The sequence below is a fragment of the Podarcis melisellensis genome (genome assembly GCF_964234715.1).
Source record: "Podarcis melisellensis genome assembly, chromosome: 3".
In the NCBI taxonomy this organism is placed as follows: domain Eukaryota; kingdom Metazoa; phylum Chordata; class Lepidosauria; order Squamata; family Lacertidae; genus Podarcis; species Podarcis melisellensis.
The window spans coordinates 44,558,616-44,580,654 of NC_138530.1; the positions used below are offsets into that span (position 1 = coordinate 44,558,616).

The 22,039-nt window shown below is 39.7% G+C and overlaps 1 protein-coding gene across 3 annotated transcripts in view; it reads right to left on the reverse strand.

The window, feature by feature from the left end:
- Positions 1–22,039, reverse strand: part of CHRM3 (cholinergic receptor muscarinic 3) — a 224,552-nt gene that overhangs the window by 167,832 nt on the left and 34,681 nt on the right. For all 3 annotated transcript variants that reach the window (XM_081905820.1, XM_081905822.1, XM_081905821.1), the window contains exon 2: positions 5,096–5,306. The gene's annotated coding sequence lies outside the window, so the exon portion shown is untranslated. The remainder of the gene's footprint in view (positions 1–5,095; positions 5,307–22,039) is intronic.

Sequence of the window (22,039 nt, forward strand, 5' to 3'; positions counted from 1 at the left end):
GGGATTCTTAAAAGAGGGAAGACAAGGGAAAAGTAGCTGCTTATAACACATTTGGGTCACTGGCTGAATTATCACCATAAAAGGTAAACTAAGGTCTCTGCTTTCCACCTCAATGAAAGGAAATGATTCGTCTTCTGAATGGCTCAATCTCCTCATCCATCTTTAAAGTCATTCTGTCTAAAATCTTAAATGTAAATGTTACTTTCAATTCTGATACTTTTGGCCACTTTAATAAGATAAACTTTATTTTCAGTACATATTAACACTGCCTTTATGCAAATAGATGATATTAAAAGCATGTAAACAGATACATTTACAGATGCATTACAGGAGATGGTATTTGAAATAATTTCATATTAATGGACAGATGAGCATTTTTGAGCTACCAAGAAGTTACACTGGTTGTGCAGGGCAAGGTTGATTGGAACATTCATAACACTGTTTTCAAAATATTGTATAACCCACTCGTCAAGAGAAAGCTAGTTTTAAGGTATCAGGTATACAAATCTGATAATGCAATTAAGAACAGCACAAAACAGATTCTGGCAAAGCAAGTTTCCGTGCTATTCATTCTCTTCCTACCCAACAGGGGAATGAAATGTGTTTCCTGGACTTTATACCCTGCTCTGTTCGCCAGCAAAGGAAGGTGGTACAGAATGATCTCTTCCTGTGGGCACTGGGGTGCTTCATTGGTCAACCAGCTGATTAATTAACAGCACTGATGGACTTCTAGAGACGAGTTAATTTTCAGCCAGAAAAGTATTGGCCTTATTCAATGAGCCTGTTTTTGTTTCGAATTCACTGCATGGTTATGCTTGCATGTAGGGAGTAAGAAGAATTTGTACTCCCTACATGCAAGCATAACCATGCAGTAAATTTGATCCCACTTACAGGATAATGTAGCAATTGTATAAATACAAAGTTTTGTATGTGTTTATTGTTGTCTTGCTTGCTTTTGTAATGTCTGTAAAGCATACTAAAACCATTAATGAAAAGAGTACATAAATGTGTTAAGTGAAATAAACAATGCCACATATAAAAAACTAAGCTAGTGATTAGATTTGTAGTTTACAAGGGCTGCCAGCTTTGAAAAAAAGTTTGGGAAATTAGGGATTCATGGCATGGCACACAGGAAAGAGAGAAAGTTCTTGGGAAAAGGAGCCAGCTGGCCCATTTAAAGTTATCTCCATTGTTGTTTGAGACATCAAGAGAGAATGCTTACTGTGGAACTCAAACTCATTCCTGTTTGCCTGCCTGAAGAAAAACAGAGGCAATGCTTCGAACTAGGATGAAAATCAAGAGTAAACAAAACAGTTTATTTAAACTTCTTAAACATGAGCAATTTTATAGGGAAGTAGGGTACAATTGTATTTTCCTACACCTTTATTTGTTGCATAAGAAATGTAACTATTTGTTATTTTATGTATTATATTTGTATCCCATTTTTGCTCCAAAGATTTCAGACAGGCATGCATGGTCTTCCCTATCCAATTTATCCTTATAGCAATACTGAATGGCAGTTTAAGGTGAGAAATAAGATGGCAGCTTCAAATGAGCTTCATGTCTGAGCACATGCTACTCAGCCACTGCAAACATTTCCCCCCAGTGAACAGAGTTAATTATTTCAGGACCAAAATATTTATTGCCCCACACCACACCTTAAGAAATCTCATTTCTTAAGCCAGTGTGGTGTAGTGGTGGACTCGTAATCTGGTGAAATGGGTTCGTGTCTCCACTCCTCCACATGCAGCTGCTGGGTGACCTTGGGCTAGTCACACTTCTTTGAAGTCTCTCAGCCCCACTCACCTCACAGAGTGTTTGTTGTGGGGGAGGAAGGGAAAGGAGAATGTTACTTGCTTTGAGACTCCTTAGGGTAGTGATAAAGTGGGATATTAAATCCAAACTCTCCTTCTTCTTCTTCACTTGTTCAGCTCTCAGACTGTGGAAAAATGCAGCCCTCATTTCCTCACTAGTACTTCCACTGCAATTCCAAATGATGGACTGACTGCTTTTGACAACACCTCTACCAGTACCTTGTGCCCGTACCCAGCAATATATTGTTCTCTTCCATGTTCCTATCATTTTGACATGTACAGTGGTACCTCGGTTTAAGAACAGTCCTGTTTAAAAATGATTTGGTTTACGAACTCCGCAAACCAGAAGTAGTGTCCTAGTTTGAGAACTTTACCTTGATCTAAGAACGGAATCTGAATGGTGGAAGGGTACCGGCGGCAGAAGGCCTCATTAGGGAAAGCATGCCTCGGTTTAAGAATGGACTTCCGGAACGGCTTAAGTTCCTAAACTGAGGTACCAATGTATTATGAACACTTATTTAGTTTTTGAAATGTCCAAGAAAACCACCAACCCCCATACCCAAACTGCCAAATAATAGTGAGACTACCTCATTCATTGTTTCAAGTTCTAGGCATGCTCTGGTTCAGGGAGGAACAAGATATGGCAAGGAATTTTCTACTCTAAGAAAAGATAGATAAAAATTCATTCTGTGTGATGTACTGCCAAAAAACAAATATAAAATAAGGAATTATTGTGAGAATAACCACATTTTAAAAAGAAGCAAAATATTTAAAACCTATAAAATCTATGACCTCAATCCTAGACAGTTAAATGGCAGAAGCTTCCAAACAGTGAAAAAAATTATACTATATATGGCATGGAACTCACAATATAAACATTATTAATTAAGTGCAAGACTGCCTTAGCAGAATGTGGCTACTTGATTTGATGGATGCTTATCTTAAACACAGTTATGATTACTAGCCCATGAGGGAAAGGATTCTTGAAAACAAGTCTTACAAAACAAGGATACTTGAAAATAAGTGTTTTGTGCCTTCAGCTGGCTCATAAGAACAGCTGGTCAAAAAAAAATATCCCATACGTATAACTTTGCTGCAATATTTTGAGGCGCTTTTTGTATTCTAAGCTCATGCATTCAAAAAACATGCTTGTTAAAATCTGTCACATTTTACAGTCCCAATGATCTCTGTACAGTATTTCCTTTTCAGCTCTCCATAAGTTACAAACCTATCTTAGAACAAAGATATGAAGAAATTTGAAAAGAAATGAGTTTGTCTGTTATAACAGCATTTATAAATTTGTGTTTTTCAAGGTTATAGCAAAACAGTAGTGTCAGAAATATCATAGTGGGGGAACTGGCCAATCAGAAAGGCACCAAGCATTGACAACTTTCCATTCTCAGGTATATGCAGAAAAAAGGGTCATAGGCTGATTGTTATGGATATTGTATGCAAGTTCCCATTTACAGCAAGTAACTGCAATAAAACACAACAGCGGTGTCATCAGCTGAACTTCCTATACCTAGTATGCTCCAGATGTTTCCAACTGCAACTCCCAACAGTCCCAGCTAGAATGGCTAATGGTCAGAGATTATGGGAATTATGATCCAAAACATACAGAGGTCACCAGCCTGGACTAGATACCCCCTGAGCCCCAGCCTAAGACTGTAACATTTGACTCATCATACTCCATTTCTTGAAAACCCAGTTTTAAATCCCTTCATAAAACAACAGTAATTTACTAAATCCTTCACCAACAAAGAAAGATGATTCAGCTGAAACTTTATGCTTTGTGTAGTCAGAACTTCATCCTTCATGTGTTTATTGTTCGAGATATTTATCGGGCAGTACAGATGCTATCTTATAGTAAAATGCAAGTTCATACTATTTTTAAACATAGCAATGAACTATAAACATGGTCCTAAAACAATTTCCAAAAGTCAGGAATTGCCCCACATTGTTTTATATGAAGAGTAAGGAAAGAGAAGAAGCCCACTTCTTCTATAAAACTCACTTTACACAACAACAACAACTCTACATTGTTCAAGGGTGAAACAATTATGAAACCTGTTCCTACATCCCACTGTTTCACCACTCAGGCTTGCACACTCTTAAGGTAACTCTCGGTAGAAAGAAAAAGCTGAGGGAAAGATGCACAAAACTCTGTTAGATTGAATTTGGACCTTAGAGATTCAACTTCCATGTCCTATCATCATCAGTGCACAGTCTACACCAGAGCATTATCTGAACAGAAACATCTCTGATACAACACAGAAAGGGTAACTATATGCTAAACCACTAGTGATATATTTTGTCCTAATCATTTGACAGTAGCTACTTCAAACACAGCAGTGTCATTGATGTAAAACAGCCTTCTCCTACTCAATGAGCTCCCAAGCTGCACCGGCTAGAATGGTCTGGGATGAAGGGAGCTGAAGTCCCACAAAGGCACCATGCTGGGAAAAGCTTTTGTAAAAAGTGAAACATGAAAAACAAATAATGAACCGATAGTGAAACATGTAGCCCCTTATTGTAAGTCTACCAAGTAACTATAACTCAATAACCTTGCCAGGTCTGGCAGATATTGTTCCAGTTCATGCACTTTGAGATCAACATGGCGGATGTGTGTCTTTTCTTCTTCTGCAAGACTAGGAATAGCAGGTGTAAGCTGACTACTTACTTCATGGAAAGTACAGCTGAAATGTGTTCATAACCGAAATGTAAATATGTGAATGCATTCTAGCAGGCACGGAATTTATCACCATAGAGATAATGCATGACTTCCCTATTGAAAGAGTGTTATTGGTTATTTCCATGTCCAAAGATAAAAGTTCTCATTTCTGATTATATTCTTCTCTTGGGCAACATGCTAAAGGCAGCAACTTGCTAAATCAATAGTGACCTAAACAACTGGTATCAATGACCATTTTGATATCTGATGTATCTTCTGTCTAATGACATGAACTGATTTAACATGGAACTGCAGTGATTTAAATAAAACAATGATGTTTAAGTTAATGATATTATGTAATATGTTCTGGTTCTATTTTCTTTGGGGGGAGCAATTCATTAAAATCTGTCTTAATAAATCCTGTTGTAATTTAGTGTAAGTGGAGCACATTTGCTTAAAAGATAACTCTATTTTGTCAACAAAAGTGTGTGTTTGATATTCTCAGAGCAGAAAAGAGAACACCCTCTGGTTTTCTCTGGCAAAATTCCCAGAATCTGTACACTAAAATGGAAAACCCTAATACCACTAATAGTTAAGTAAAGCAACTTACCATCATAGAAGAAAAGGCCATATAAGTGTGGAATTAACATTTTTTTGCTGAGGAACCCATCCAAATTGCAGAATTTTGCCAAAAAGTCAGGGAAGCATAGCTGTTGCAAGAGACCATCCAAAGTTCAAAACAATGTTCAGAACGGAACAGATTTGTCAAGGTCATAGAATAGGTTGCTTTCTTTGAATCATTGTCTCCACTGCTGCTAGACCTACAAAAAAAGAAACAGAAATTTGGACTATTATTTTCAGTTTCACAGCAATGCAATAAATGTCAATGTTAGACCATTGCTACTGTCCTTAGTAGTAACTGAGATTATTAGGGGAAATAGGTAAAGCAACTCCTTATCTAGCTTTGCTTCTACTCAAAGTTCTCCTGGTCCATTGGATCCTATATTTGGAAGTAATTTTCTGGTACAGCTTTTAATATTCAACTAAGACATATTTTCTTTGGGGGTAGTATGTTTGTAATTTGATCCATCAGAATGGCAATTATGTGAAATGTGCATATAGGTACCTGCATGCATAGTGAGAAGTCTTCTCAGCAAACTGGGACAACATTCTCCAGAGGTTACTTCATTGTAGTAACATCCAGCAAACACACCCCACACCTCATATTCCCTTCTCTCCAGATATGTTCACTAAACATATATAAAACCAATCATATTCGCCTCCACATCAGAGTGTTCTAGGAAACCAAATATCATTTTCTAAATGAATTAAATTATTTCAGACTTTGAAAATCTGAGTACAGTGGTACCTCGGGTTAAGTACTTAATTAGTTCAGGAGGTCCGTTCTTAACCTGACACTGTTCTTAACCTGAAGCACCACTTTAGCTAATGGGGCCTCCTGCTGCTGCCGCGCTGCTGGAGAATGATTTCTGTTCTCATCCTGAAGCAAAGTTCTTAACCCGAGGTACTATTTTTGGGTTAGCGGAGTCTGGAACCTGAAGCGTATGTAACCACTGTAATGCCATCAGATGTCAGTGGGCAGCACTGAGTGAAGGCCAATTCTTCTGCATACCTTCCAGCCACTTAAAGTTTCATAACAAAAGTATTTTTTAATAATCACTAGGAGGACAGACAATTATCCATTCCTTAGCTTAACTTGTCAGAAATGATTTAGTAAAACAACTAAAGAACACTATGAGAAGTATTTAATATCTGTGTTGGACACCACTGTTATTTTCTTTCAGTTTCATTGTTCTATGCTCAGTACATTTTAACAGATCACGCTTAATCAATATGTCCTAATATGGTTCAAAGCACTAAGCAAAAGACATATGTTCTCAGTTTGTTTTCATATTTCCTTACATTCTCTCATTAGTAGCCTCTCACTAGCATTCTTCAATATAGCGAAAAAGTATTCATACAATGGGTAACAATGATATTACTCATTCCAATACCTCTAACCTTTCTCAATTAAATACAAACTTCAGTACAATTAAGCATAACAAAATTAGATCTCTAAACCTTCACTTTTGCATGATTAAAAACACACACAAAGCTTGTTTTCAAGCATAGATACTGCATTGCTACATCTTTCTTCAAAATGCTTTCTGGGAAAAGAAGTTGTGGCACCCCTCAAAGTGAAGTTTTGCCCTCAGGAGATGTAGCCCCATAGGAGTCACCCAGTGATAAAAAGGTTGTCTAAGCTCTTATAGTAACAGCCCCACCCAGTATGATCTGAAGTAAGAGTATATTAGGGCTGTGAGGAACCTCAAGGGGATAGGAGTGGGAGAGGGAAGGGCGGATAAACATAGAGTGAATATAACATTCTGCTTTAGTCCTACTTTATAGTTTTTTATTAAAACATTTTTAAATAGACTTTTATGTCACATTTCAAGAGAGTGTTCAAAATATATAACATCAAAAATTAAAAATGTAATACAACTAGGATGCAGCTAATAAAGCTTGGCAGGATTAAAAACCACAGCCAACTCAACAAAAGCCTGAGAGTACAATTATATTTTTAATAAGCACCAAAATACCAATAATGCTGGTGTTTGTCTAAGCTCACAGGGAAGGTGGTTCCACAACATTGTTTTGTTATGAGGCTGGCTTTATGTTTTTAATGTATTTATATTGTGTATCAATCCATTTATTCATGCTTATTGTACACTACTGTAGAATGTTTGGATGAAGGTCCATAATATTTAACATGTAAGGACCATAATATGTAATATGCAGAAATACGTAAATAAATAATGTGGATCAACAAATAAACATTCAAGTTCCATAAAACTTTCCACTAAGGTCAGTGGAAGCCATTGAGTCAACAGTGTGATGCAGCAGCAAAAAAAGCTAATGCTATTCTAGGCTGCATCAATAAAAGTATAGTGTCCAGATCAAAGGAAGTAATAGTAGCACTCTATTCTGCCTTGGTCAGACCACACCTGGAAAACTGTGTCCAATTCTGGGAACCACAATTTAAGAAGCATATTGACAAGCTGGAACGTGTGCAGAGGAAGGCAACCAAGATGATCAAGCCTTATGAGAAATGGTTGAAGGAGCTGGGCATGTTAAGCCTGGAAAAGAGGAGACTGAGAGGAGATATGAGAGCCATCTTAAATATCTCAAGGGCTGTCAGATGGAAGAGGGAACAATCTTGTTTTCTCCTGCTCTGGAGGGTAGGACTCGAACTAATGGCTTCAAGTTACAAAAAAGGAGATTCCAACTAAACATACGGAAAAACTTTATGATAGTAAGAGCTGTTTGACAGTGGAACAGTCTTCCTTGGGAGGTTGTGGGATCCCCTGCAGAGGATGGGTGGCCGTCTGTCACGGATGCTTTAGCTGAGATTCCTGCACTGCAGTGGGTTGGATTAGATAACAGATGGGTCTCTTCCAACTCTACAATTTGATTATTCTATGATACTTCAGAAGAAGGAGAGGGTGAATGAGAACTGAGAGGAACACTGTGACATTTTGGGCTACCGATTCTGTATGAATTGAGAAAAAACACACTATAAGGTTTTATGGTTAAGCAAAGGAATTTACTCCCAGAAGAAGTAAAGATGGTCACCAATTTGGATGGCTTTAAAAAGAGGATTAGACTATCAATGGCTACCAGCCACAATGATTGTGTTTTGCCTCCCTGCTAGAGCAAGTAAATTCTTATTCCATTCACCTAAGTAAAATGTGTGCTTGGTTAGCTTATTTCAGTTAGTTTTCTTTTGTATCTACATATTTTCTGTTCAATTTTATTCTAAAACTTCCAAGTCAACTATTTTTGACAATGGAATAAAGATTTTATAGAAAAATAACCATTTTCAGGGTACAGAGATAATTTCTATGTAGTACAGCTAATTACACTTCCTTTCTTACTCTCTTGCTTGTCAGGTGGTTTGTTTTTTTTAAAGTAATTTCAATATGTTTTATGATCCAAAGTAATTTGATTAGAAAACCGGGGCAATTATAAGTTTCTCATATTTTCAAAAGCTGCAGCAATTCAAGCAGCAGTAAGACTCAGTCGCAAGCATAAAGTCAAAACTTTTCAGCACGTTAACCCAGCTATTCCCAAACTGTGTGCCTGAAAGGCTGGGGTGGAGGTGGGGGGTGAGGGTAAAAGGCCCGGCTGCCTGAAGGTATCCTATGCACCTTTAGCCCAATAGTGACCAATGCTCCTCCTCAGTCCAAGCCTTCCCAAATAGCAGGAAGGGTGAGTGGGAGCTGAGTTGGCCCTATATGGACCTTCAGATACCTTGGCCATACAAATACCAAACAATATCCAGTCTTTCTCCCAACACTGCACCTGAGGAGGTGGCAGGGATTGCTGGTAGATGACACAGACCACCTCTGAGGCTTCAAAGTTGGGAGGAAATCTCAGCATGCTCACCAGTGGGCAAGGTCACATGGCAAATTAATTTGCTGAAGTGTACTGAAAATGCTTGACTAGAAGCATTCAGCAAAACATTGAATCATAGAATTGTAGAGTTGGAAGGGTCCTCTAGTCCAACCCCCTGCAATGCAGGAATCTCAACTAAAACATCCATGATGGGTGGCCATTCAAACTCTGCTTTAAAACCTCCAATGAAAGAGTCCACCATCTTCTGAGGAAGTCCATTCCATTGTTGAACAGCTCTTACGATCAGAAAGTTCTTCCTGGTGTTTGGTCGGAATCTCCTTTTTTGTCTTACTACCAAGTAGCTTAGTTCAGCTGGAACCATGCATATGTGGTATGGTCACGTCAGGCAAAGGTCGCAGGAAGCAGGGTCACATCATGTAAAGTCAGGGTTAGAAGCATTTATTTTGATTTCATCCAGATTCAGGCAGGTTTTATCGGGATCTCAGAAGGCTCTCAGACAGCTCCACTGGCGGTTTTTCTCTCCTTACTGTCAGTAATAGAGAGGTGTTGCCTCAGTAAAGGGACTTATGAAGGGAGGAAACACCTGTTCTGCAATTGACCCCACTTCCTCCAAAGAGCTGGCTGTGCTCTTTAAAGGACGCTTGTCTAGTTCTTTAACTGTGGTTTTCAAAAGGCTGAAGAAATAGAGATGCTACTAGGGATTCCTTCCTGGATTCTGGGGTGACGCGCAGTGTAAATTAATACAGTGGTACTTCGGGTTACATATGCTTCAGGTTACAGACTCTTCTAACCCAGAAATAATGCTTCAGGTTAAGAACTTTGCTTCAGGATAAGAACAGAAATCATGCTCCAGCGGCATGGCAGCAGCAGGAGGCCCCATTAGCTTAAGTGGTGCTTCAGGTTAAGAACAGTTTCAGGTTAAGAACGTACCTCTGGAATGAATTAAGTACTTAACCTGAGGTACCACTGTAACTCAGAGTCTTCTTCAGTAAAAGAACAAAGGCTTTACTGAGTTAAAATAAACTTGTTTGTAAATAACAGCATAATGAACAGAAGATTAAACTAGCTTCAGAGCATACGCAGAGTTTCCACCAAGCACAGGCTTCACAGAGCACAAGCTCCACACTGAGACACTGACTGAGACACTGCAGTGAGTCTGCCTGCAAGCAGATACAGTGGTACCTCGGGTTAAGAACTTAATTCGTTCTGGAGGTCCGTTCTTAACCAGAAACTGTTCTTAACCTGAGGTACCACTTTAGCTCATGGGGCCTTCCGCCGCCGCCGTGCTATTTCTGTTCTCATCCTGAAGTAAAGTTCTTAACCCGAGGTACTATTTCTGGGTTAGCAGAGTCTGTAACCTGAAGCGTCTGTAACCCGAGGTACCACTGTACAATACTTATACAGAGAATGAGTCATCCTCAAGATGAATCACAGTGATTCAGCATGCTAAACGATTCTGCAGCTTTTCAGCATTTCACAACATTTCTAGACTGCTTTACTGCTTCTGCTCTCAAATACCTTTGTCATATGACATGGGGATGGTGGAACATCTATGATCTAAGCCTGGGAGAAGATGCTAAATGAGGAAGCTTGTTTCTCTTCTTCATTTGAGTCTTCCATGGGGCAGCATATGGGTCTAGGGTTGGTGGTCAGTACATTGGCTGACATATCCAAATATGTCTATGTGCACAAAATCCAATGTGCACAGCCCAAAATAGGGTGCAGTGGATACCCTAGTGGAAGAAAAATGAATCTGATAAGTGCCTACAAGCATTGGATTCTACACATGTAGATCATCCAGGACTAACAGAGCACAATGAATGGAATATTTTTGCCTTTACGCAATAAGTGTTTGCAACTGAGTCTTACTTCTCCTTGAACTACCCTAACTTTTGAAAATTTGAGAAACTTATAATTACCATGGTTGTTGTTTTTTTTTCATAAAATTACTTTGGATCTTAAAACATCGTAAAGCTACTTTTAAAAACCTGACAGCAAGAGAATAAGAAGGGAAATGTAATTAGCTGTGCCACATAGAAATTATCTCCATATCCTGGAAATAGTTATTTTTCTATAAAGTTCCTGAAAAATTGTCAAATCTATTTTATAAAATGTAACATAAAATACGTGGATTATATTAAAGGGTGGTAAATGTAAGGATCCAACTACATGCACATTCAACTTTGGTAAAATAAAGTGCATTTCATTTCTCAGAACCAACAGCAGCCTAGTGGTTCATGCTCGTTTGACTTATATTGCTGGTAAGCAAACTACCACACTTGACCTCTTATGTTTTAAAGTAGGGGTGTGGAGCCTCAGGCCAGGGGCCAATCTGAGCTTTCCAGGCCTCTCTATAGCTGTTGGGACTCTCTGCAGGGAACACCACAAGAGTGGCTAGAGGAGCCACACCCTTTCTTCCCAGACCCCACCTCTCACTGGTCCTGCTCCATCCCCTTCTTGAGTGCTTTTGCCTACGTGGAGGTGTCCCTGACATGGGAAATGGCCTGAATGTAAAGACATGGGTGCCGGAACCTTTATATGGCTGGAATGCAGCCTACTGTCATGAATACTGTATGCCAGTTCCGAGTGTAATTTTACAGCCAGCTGCAGAATGCAGTCAGGAACAGAGAGACTTGGCTTATACTCCGGCAGAGGAGAGCCCACAGATGCCAGCGTTGACCCCCCCTGATCTTGGATGGCCGGCTGCTAAGGGAGCAACTGAGAGCAGGCTAGAACAGAGCCAAAGCTCTCCAGAAGCTCAAACAGGCACTAAAAACCACAGAGACAGCCTTTCGGAACAGGAAGGGGAAGTAGCTGACCCAATAAGCCCAAGGCATAGGCAAATAGGACAGCTGCTAGACAGGAAGCAAAATAAGAGATGTAAGGGTTGAAAGTTCAATATCTTCTGTCGACACAGGAAGGACTCTTCAGAAGGGTCAACCTGAGAGATTATGCTTGGCTAGAACCGTCCAGAGTTAATTGTTTTTGCAATAAATCCCCCTTTTTAATTATGTACGCTTACTGTGTTATTAAGCCGGGAACCTGGACTCCTGACACCTATACTACAAAGGTAATAGTGTCATCTGTTACTCCCCACCCTCCATTTTTGCCTCTGGCCCCACCATCATTGACATGACACCCCTGGAAGTTGCTCACAAGACAACATTGCCACAGAGATGGAAAGGTTCCCCCACCTATGTTTTAAAGGCTACCTTCCAAAGCATTCTCAGTCTCATCCACACTTCCACTTGCCCACCCCCCCCCAGCACCCCCTGCAAAAACCTGCTCTTTACCGCTGAATTGGAGCAAATATCAATGTGGTTTCCCATGGACTGATCCAATTCAACTTTTCTGCTGGCGGCGGCAGCGGTGGAGGAACAATCAACAAGAAAGGAGTCCTTTTGGGCTGTTTGTTCTTCCTCCTCCACTGCCGCCACCACTAGGTTTGTGGTGTGGTGAACCAGCTTATACTCAAGTCAATAAGTTTTCCCAGTTTTTTCTCCTAAAATTAGGTGCCTCGGCTTATATTCGGGTTGGCTTATACTCAAGTATATATGGTAGGTATCTTAATAGCAAAATGGGAACTCCTTGAAATAAAGAAAGCCAAAAAGTAAGCAGTCACCATGTATTGCCTTACTGTTACATTTAATAGAAAGACAGAGAAGTGTGTTGCTTAGAAATGTATATGAACGACTCAGGTCATAAAGGTGAAAGCCATGTTCCCACTGAATTTATTTTCAAACTTCAACTAATATCCCTACATAAATTGCTAACATGTGTCTAACTATTCATCCCTCGTCAAGTGTTTATAAACATCTGATAATATGCTTTTAGCTTTAAAAGTGCTAGAGGCATTTTAGTCACTAAGATTCATCAGATTTAGATTTATATAAATATTTATATTTATGCAACCTAATCATTATATAACTACTCTAACAAATATAGTAGTTATATAACTATATTAACTTCTGGCCAGTGTATTCAGTCTGTCTTGAAAGCTTCTCTCTAGTTACTTGACAGATGCACTCACAATCGTAAGTCCCAAGACAGAGGGGAACACATCACATATCTCCATAGCCATATCTCCTACCCAGAGGAATCATCTTTATGCCTCTGATCAGTAAATGCCAGAATTATTTTGAGAGGCAAGCAACCACCGCTAGAGCAGAGAGAAGGAACGTCATGCAACAAGCACATACCAATTGCTCTAATACAGTGGTTCCCAATTAGCTAATTACTGAGGAACTCCTATTTTTCAAAAGCCAAGCCATGGACCCCCCCCCACACACACACTTTTGAAAAAGTATTACCATAAGCATGTACTATGATTATTTTTCAGGGTTGGGCTTCGAAAACCATCTTGGCTTTTGTTTTTAATCAAACAGAGCTCTGTTTCTGTGGAAAAGGCAACACAAACAAGGATTGAGTACAAAGTGCATCTGAGTATACACAGTAAAAGGGTCCAATTGTTATATGGAGTTTTCCAAAGCTACAAAAGCAAGAGCAAAGAAATAAATAAGAAGGTGTGATCACTTTATAACTGATGAAGCTGGCTCTAGGCCACACCAGATGCCAATGCGAGGCCTGATACTCTGAGCACATCTCCTTTCTTAATGCTTACTGTATATCCCAAGTCACTTTAGAAAGTTATTATATTTAGAGAACCGCACAGACATTACCTGTAACAATATTTCCAATGCATTTCCTTTGTAAGAAAAGCATACCAGCTATGTAAAATATTTTAAAATTTGTGAAACCTTTAAGGATCCAGAAAAATATAAACACCTAAAAGAAATTCTCTCTATATTAGGAGATGACAGACAAATACCATTGACTTCAATAGGGTCTAAGTGTAGGCAATTTGCAGGTACTAGCATGAATCTTCAATTACCCTAGCTTCAGCTTGCTAAAAATGATTTCTCTTTTGAAGTGTCTGCTATTTCATCACAAAACAGGCCTGCAACATCAGGGTTAAAGGGCACTCCCCCCCCATGGCAACAGAACAGAGGGATACTGTGTCACTTACCATCCTCAATAGGTGAATAAAAGTAAAGGTAAAGGAACCCCTTACCGTTAGGTCTAGTCGCGGACGACTCTGGGGTTGTGGCGCTCATCTTGCTTTACTGGCCGAGGGAGCCGGCATTTGTCCGCAGACAGCTTCCAGATCATGTGGCCGGCATGACTAAGCCGCTTCTGGTGAACCAGAGCAGCGCACGGAAATGCCATTTACCTTCCTGCCAGAGCAGTACCTATTTATCTACTTGCACTTTGACCTGCTTTTGAACTGCTAGGTTGGCAGGAGCGGGGACTGAGCAATGGGAGCTCACCCCATCGTGGGGATTCAAACCACGGCTTTCTGATCGGCAAGTCCTAGGCTCTGTGGTTTAGAGCACAGCACCACCCACGTCCCTTAACAGGTGAATGGACAGGTATAAAATTAAGAACTCCTGTTCTACAACCTGATCTCATTTGCCAGGCCTCAGAAATACTGAGGCAAAAGTTATTAGCTCTACTGAGTTTGTATGTGCCTGCAGATATGTACTGACATACAGTAGCAGCTAAGAATTCTGAGCTGAAAACTCCTCAGTTTTTTTACAACTGCACATTTCAGTTGTAAAATCCCAGAAATGAGGCAGGAATCCACCAAACTCAGATTCCATCCAGGTCCACTTCAGAATCGGGATGAGGTGGGGCTGCTATATTGTATTTAAAGTGCTGTGACAAGGAGACCCATGTACTAGCTGCTCCAGGAAGTAGATTGATGGATTACCTGTTTTTAAAAGTTTGAAGGGAAGAAGTATCCTTTACAGGAAAATAGGCAGCATGGCAAACTCATAAGAGCTTTTATTTGTTTATCTTTGTGTTTTTGCGTTTTATGGGCATAACAGACATAGTCTTGTCCCCATGCAGAACTAGGAAGGAGTGGATTTTAATAGATTTGCCCATCCCTAATCTTTCACTGTTCTGTGAGGAGAACAATTCTTAACACGTATAGGCATGAAATTGGTTCTTTAAATATCCTGGTGCACAGACCTTTAGTGCTTTATTGGTAATTATCAACATGTTGAATTGGGCAGTTGGGCTCAGAAATGGACCAAGATCCATTGACAGTTACATAATACTGCTGTTATATATGTGTCTGACGTATTTGGTACCAGCTGAAATTTCTGACCACAGATCTGCCTTTTCCAGGAAACAGTTTGGGCAAGGGCCTAAGCAAAGCAAAAGTGTTCATGGTCACAGCCACTATCTAGTAAAACAGGAACAGAGCCAGGTCCAGAAACACTCAAGCTGCAAACTAACCCTTCAAAAGGAGTACAATCTACCCAGAATATGCTGTACACTTGCCCCTAGATCAGCTTTTCAATCAGTCCAAAGCACTTCTCTCTCATCTAGGTTAAGCCTCAGTTAATTGAACAGCAATAGACTGAAAATAACACAGATTAGGTTACAACTAATTTTACTCTTTACTTCCACCCTAAGGTATGTATCAAGCAATTAAAGCTAATATATACAGTCTCATAAATATGTGATCAGCAACTTAAATATATGCCAACACCTGCCCCTTGTCAATGCTGAAAGTCAAGCTAACACAGACAGAATCCTAAATCGAGAACACCTTAAAGATTTCTACTGCAAGTGTTATTTGCATCTCAATGAGAGCTCTCCAAACATTTCTCTCATTTCCAAGGCTCTGAGACATCCTGCCTCTCTACATAGAGTACTCAGCAGTTCAGTGATTCCAACCCAGCAGTAACTTGGTATAGATAAGTTTAGGCAGTGTTAAGCCCTGTGGCCCCTCCAGCTAAGGGGCCCACTGTTGAGTTGTCACCTCCCTTGTTCAAGTTGTAAAATTCACACTTTTTGAATCTTGTCTGCCAGATGACAGATTAAGTGAGCTTTCAGAGGGCAACCATAGATGGCTCATGCCTTATTTTCTCCAAGATTGGTTTAAAAATATGCAGGCCTCAATAAAAGTAAAGAGAGAGGTGTGAACAGGCATGGGAAGGAGGTTAAGATGGTTCACCTGGTGAGATCACTGTATTACACTGTAACAGGGAGAGATTACGTATATGTTGGCAGAGCCCACAAAGGTACAAATATTTTTCTGTTATTTGGATTTTTGGAGGATAGGGCAGTATAGCTTCAATTTCAAATAGTTTCCCTGAATATGAATACAGAAAGAGCCGGGTTAGGTATAAATGAAAAACAAACCCCAAAATTTAAATGCCAGAAACTAAACACAAGTAATTAAATTCTAATAGGATGGAATCAGTAACTGCATTTAAAATGTTAATTTATGTATTAGAGTCAAGAAAAGTGGAGGGTAAAGTAAAAGCATATTGATTACATAATCAAACTAATAAGTCAACAACTTGGTTCTCAGCCGATTTTACAAATTAATATAAGCGCCTGAATAATATTTATATGTAAGAGATGAGTAGATTGTAAATGTGTGATCACACAAATACTTGTCCCATATATTAAGTCAGATTTGTCTTACTTCTACAACAATTCATAGTGGTGGAATTTTAAAGTAACATGATACCATCGTTTGCAACAGCCGTAGTTTCCAATCTCCATGCTGCAATGCCAGGGGAGAGGGAGGAGGTTTGTGCAAGTAAAATTTAACTATGTTTTAATGTTATATACCAAACAAGCAATTATCTTGTTTTTTGTTTTGCTGAACAAATATTTGTTTCATGTTACTTCTCAACCCGGCCAATAGTGAGCGGATACAAAGCAAGTCAGTCTAGGGGTAGACGGGGCCAGACCATGCATGAGGCAAAATGAGACAACTGTTTCGGGTGTCAGGATCCACAAGGGCAGCAGATCTGGGCTCCAAGGAATGCATCACACACTGCTACTGCCTCAGGGGCAGCAACGGCTGCAACAGACTCCTTGGAGGCCAGATCTGCTGCCTCCTTGGAATTCCCCCTTCCAATCCTGCTTCTATAGTGGTCTCTCAATGAATAGGAGGTGCTGCTGGTCTCCTCCCACCCCTGTGGAGGAAATGGCAGGGACTGCCTTGGGGGGGAGTCTACTGGGCTCTGCACCCACCCAGCATGATTCAAAGTGGGTGCTTTCCTCCCCACAACCCATGACAGCCTTTGATCTCTACTTCCAGAGTCTGGTTAGGTTGACTGGATTCCCCACTTTGTTGCCAATACAGATCTTCGCTCACCCCTTTTATTTCTGATGTAGATATTATTTCCCCCTCTCCTTGTTCCTGGTGCAGATGTTCATTTTTCCCTGGCCAGGGGCTCATTTTGTGGTTTGCCTCAGGTCCCAAAATGTCTTGGGCTGGCCCAGCCTCCAGTTGTTACTGGGCTACAACTCCAATCATTCCTAAGCCATGCACCAGAAATTATAGTTGATAAGTGGGAGTAAAGTGTGCCTATTGTAGTTGTAGCTGTGATCTTGAAAATAGCTTTGCCATGGTCCTCCTGACACACTGGTCAGTGCAACTCTGCACTAGCAGTACTCTGCTCTGTTATACGTGGGTGATAGGGAAAAGCATTACCAGGACTCCTGACTTCTTTCTTAGCTATTACCAGTATGTATTATTTCTGCTAATATTACTACTACTTTGCTCCCTTCCTGAAGCAAACAAAGTTGAGTAACAATATTGCTCTGCACAGGGGCTTCTTTCTGGCATTGGTGTCATACAGCAAGTGACTGGTATTTGCCTAGTGCAGAACCAACTACCAACACTAGAGCAAAGGAGACAAGATACAAAATTGCACAAGATGATATACTATGGCTGTGCGTCCTAGACCACCTGCTCCCTGCCTTGCAAACCTTTTTTCACCTGTCTTGGGAAAGTGGGGCCCTGACTGACTCCAGCTGATGAAGTTGAAGCTGATGAACAGACACTTGGGCTGGGGAACTGGTTAGGGTTTTTTGTTGGAGCAATGTTGCTGTTATTGACACAATTTTTGGTATCTGTATCTTTAGAACTTATTATAATTTGTGTAGAAATTGTTCAGTTTGGTTGCATCCTTTTTGATGTATTTATTGTTTTGACTACTTTTGTTATATTTATGATTACATATTTGTTCATGTTGTAAGCTGCCTTGGTTTTTACTATGGAAAGGTAGTATACAAATAAATTATGTATGTATAGTCTTGGTACACCTCCCTTTATCATTTGAGCTGTGTATTTTGCCGCCAGATTTAGAAAGCTGTTGCTTTCTCAATAGTTTAAAAATCCAGAGAGAAGTTAAAAACTCCATGGCCTAATCAGCTGAGACAAAATTAGTTCGGGTAATGATGTTCTTAAAAGCAATGAGCCAAAAACGCTACAAGAGATCAGATGATCAGCATTTAACTATTTATGGAAAGTCTGACTGAAATGAAGCAAGAGAGTATTCACTATAGTGAATATATGTATTCATTATAAAGTTAGATATCTGAGCAAAACCTGACCTTTATTTTTGAATGCACTTGGAAATCTCTGAATTCAGGGTGCCAGGAAGCAAGAAATGTATTATTATCATTATTACCATGATTATTATTTATTATTACTATTAAAATTTATATATCACTCTATACCCTCAGGTCTCAGGGTGGTTCACAGGATAAAAGTGTATCATGGTTTTAGAAGAAGTCGTACAAGAATTCTGCTTGTGCAATGTTCCTACCAGTGGGGGGGGAGGGTGTGGGATTTACTGACTCCCCTTTTCAACAGCATGATGACCTGCTCAGAGGAACCATATGAATGATTCTCCAGCTCCCTGCCACACTCCTCCAGCACAAATGTGAAAACAAATGCATCCTCTTTGATTTTTAGCAAAGTGCTACATCACAATGGAAATAACAAGCCTATATGGTTTCTGATCCAAATTTGTTCAGACAAACTACAATTAAAAATAACAGCAGCTCCTGGTCTAAATGGGGAGGGGGGACAGAAGCAGTGGAGGGGGGAAGGTTCATGCTTATAAAGCTAAACTATGGTTTAGCATTATTTTTTCTGTATTTTCAGAATTGAATGAAATGTAGATGCATATAAACTGCACTTCACGTGTTCATATCCATGATTCATGCTGCATCTTCCATAACATCTATGAGACAGGAACAGGGTGAAGCTGGTATCAACAAGCTTTGTCCAACTGGAACGTCTAGATTGTGTGTGCTTATGGCTATGCTTTGGGCAAATAGTGAAGCACTACTGTTAAGTAACTAGAGGAAGCACAAGGCAAGGGCATCATTTAATTAAGGTGTGCAAGTTCAACTTCAATTACTCTCACCAAAGATCCTCCCTGGAATGGCTGCTGTAAAGAGGAATTTCCCTGCAGTAACTAATATGTTTAATGAATCATGTGTGCGCATGCCTAATTAATCCTCTGAAACGATTGCCACATCTAATACAGGAAATGCAGGATAATTCAGTCATTAATTATCCCTTGCAAGTGATAGTTTCCCTTCAGTAAGTATATTCAATTGTAAGTAAGCGCCTTTTTTTACATGTCATGAGAAACCAAGCTCAGCTTTGCATGGGCATGAGGACACATCTTGAACATGATCCATTTGGTTAAGATGTCGGTGTGACTCTCTCTGCCATAACTTTGTGATGGAAAACTTAACTGCTGTCACTCATGATTCACAACAGTGAAAACACCTTTACAAATTCAGGGCATGTTACCACTCATTGATAAGCCACTTCTTTATCACAGAATTCCAGAGTTTGAAGGAACCCCAAAAGTCATCCAATCCCCTCCATAAATCAGTCCCGTATCTCGAAGCTGTTCAGCTTTTGGGACATGCCCAAAAGGCTGCTTCATGCTTCTTTTCTCAAGATGCTCCAACCCCCTGCCAAGTCATTGTGGGAGCTTTCTTCTCTTCTTGCCTAACTTTAGTTATTGGCTCTTCCTCGGACGTTATCCTCATATCCTTACCTCCAATCCGTATTTGTTATTTTCTTCAGAAAAAGTCTAATAGGAAGACATAAGCTTGTATATTTCCATAGATTAAGTTATGATCACTATTTCGGCAGGTGGAAAGAAACAGTGGGCACCTATGAAAGCCTCTTAACCCAGCTGTAGTGTATCCAAACATTACAGTGAAAACCCACTTCTTCTTCTCTGGATGCAAGAGAAATAAGCACAGTATGCCAGCCCTCTCACTTACCTCCAAATTCCTATGGGGCCTGTGGACTTTAAAACAATAAAGTACTCAATTTTGTCCTAAGCTGATTAAATAACAGTTTTAAAAATGATTGGAATTGCAGTCTAATGTGCTTCTTAATGAGTGCTTCAAAGTGTAGTAAATATTATGCCTGTTTCTGGCTTGACTATTTTGACAAAAGGTGACCAAAATAACCCCAGCCCCTAGATAAAAACAAATTCTCACAAGTGAAGCAGTTCTCACTCCTATTTTAACCTGTTCAGATATAGTGGTACTCAAAAACATCTTGCTTATAATAAGTGGGCCAGAAGCATTAGTCCAAGTATCATATGTTGCTTGCAGTATTATGAAGTGGTTAAGACTCTCTTCTTTAAACTGGCATTCAAAAGCCTGTGTTAAGCACACATGGAGTAAATCTGTATTTATATTTTTCAAGGCAATCCTACGCATGTCAACTCAAAAGCAACTTGTACAAAGTTCAATGAGGTTTAGTCCCTGATCAGTGCATTTAGGACTGCACATGAAATTGTTTATTTCCTGTTATGTACTGAGTTGAATAGGCTCCAAAAGGCAGCAGTCTGATTGGTCCTAGAACAATAGGATTCAGAATGCAGCAGTCTGATTGGTCCCAGAACAATGCAGCAGTATGATTGGTTAGCAGGAACCACCCAATCATGCTCCAGATAGAAGTGAATCCACAACCTGATTGGCTTACAGTAGAATTCCGGAATTAGCCAATCATGTGCATCCCATTGTGTAAATAATGTATATAAAGCAGATACTTTGAGGGGACTTTGATTCATTCCTCCTCCCACTATGAGCTGAATAAAGAGCATGAAATCACTTTGCAACTCTGAGTATATTTCATTTCCCTTAGCACATTACCCTGTCTGGGCCTTTGGGAAATGGAAGGATTAAAAATGGTCCTAAAGCAGTAAGTCCCAACATCTAATGAATGCATCTTTAATTGCTGGGGACTAGATTGTATTTATTTATTTATTTTGGCTTTGTACCTTGCCACATACAGGGTTTTTCTAAGAATTCTGAGACACTACTGAAATTCAATAGGATCCAGACCCCCCTGGAACTCTTTTAGAACATGTAACAGCTGTCCTTCTCAGAGCACACTGCAGAAAGGCATTCTTAAACTTCTATTCACAAGGAGAGACTGGGCTAAATGTTTCAGCTCAGGGACCAATTACTCAGCAGCAACATTTGTGGCAGAGGGTGAATCTCATACTGCTAAGGGTAGTTCCACTGCTTTCTCAACCAAAAACATAATTTCTACATGGCATTCACTCTCTCTGTGTGTTCTCTGTCATTAGAACAGCAAATGAGACTTTTCATGGAAGCAATAAGAATCTACCAAAGACCTCACAATTAAAAGAGGAAGTTGAAAATATATTGCAAGAGACTATGGGTCAACACACACTTAGACTGAGCTTATATACAACACTGCATCATTGATTTTTTCTTTGAACAACAACAAAAATCAATGTTGCAAAATATGTGCTTCTGTGTTATCTTGGTAATAAACAGATTTTTGTGTGAAAGTGAGAAGAATATGACTTCATAATTCATCAGCCTGTTATGAAATGTGTTGAGCAAAACTATAGAAAAATGGATTATTCCACTTTAGGATTGATGTAATATAATTGTTTTGAGAAATCTATATAGCACCTAGAAGACCAAATGTTGTGTTGAAAAGTGCTTTAGTATCAGAAATATGTTCTCAGTTACGGCATCATCCCAAGCCATTACTTGAAGAAAACCACTGGCTGCACAGGTGGTGTCATCAGGAAAGATTTGGCTTCTTGGATCATGATCTCTGCTTCCTTGAGGTAGGACTTCTGATGAGAGATGGGCTGCACCTCACAGCATTTGGCAATAATGTGTTTGTCAAAAGTCTTGAGAATCTTTAAACGAGATCTTGAGTGGGAGGGATAAAACAATATGAATGACAAAAGAGCAGCTGGCACTGGGGATAATAGCTTCACTGATGCACTGAAAA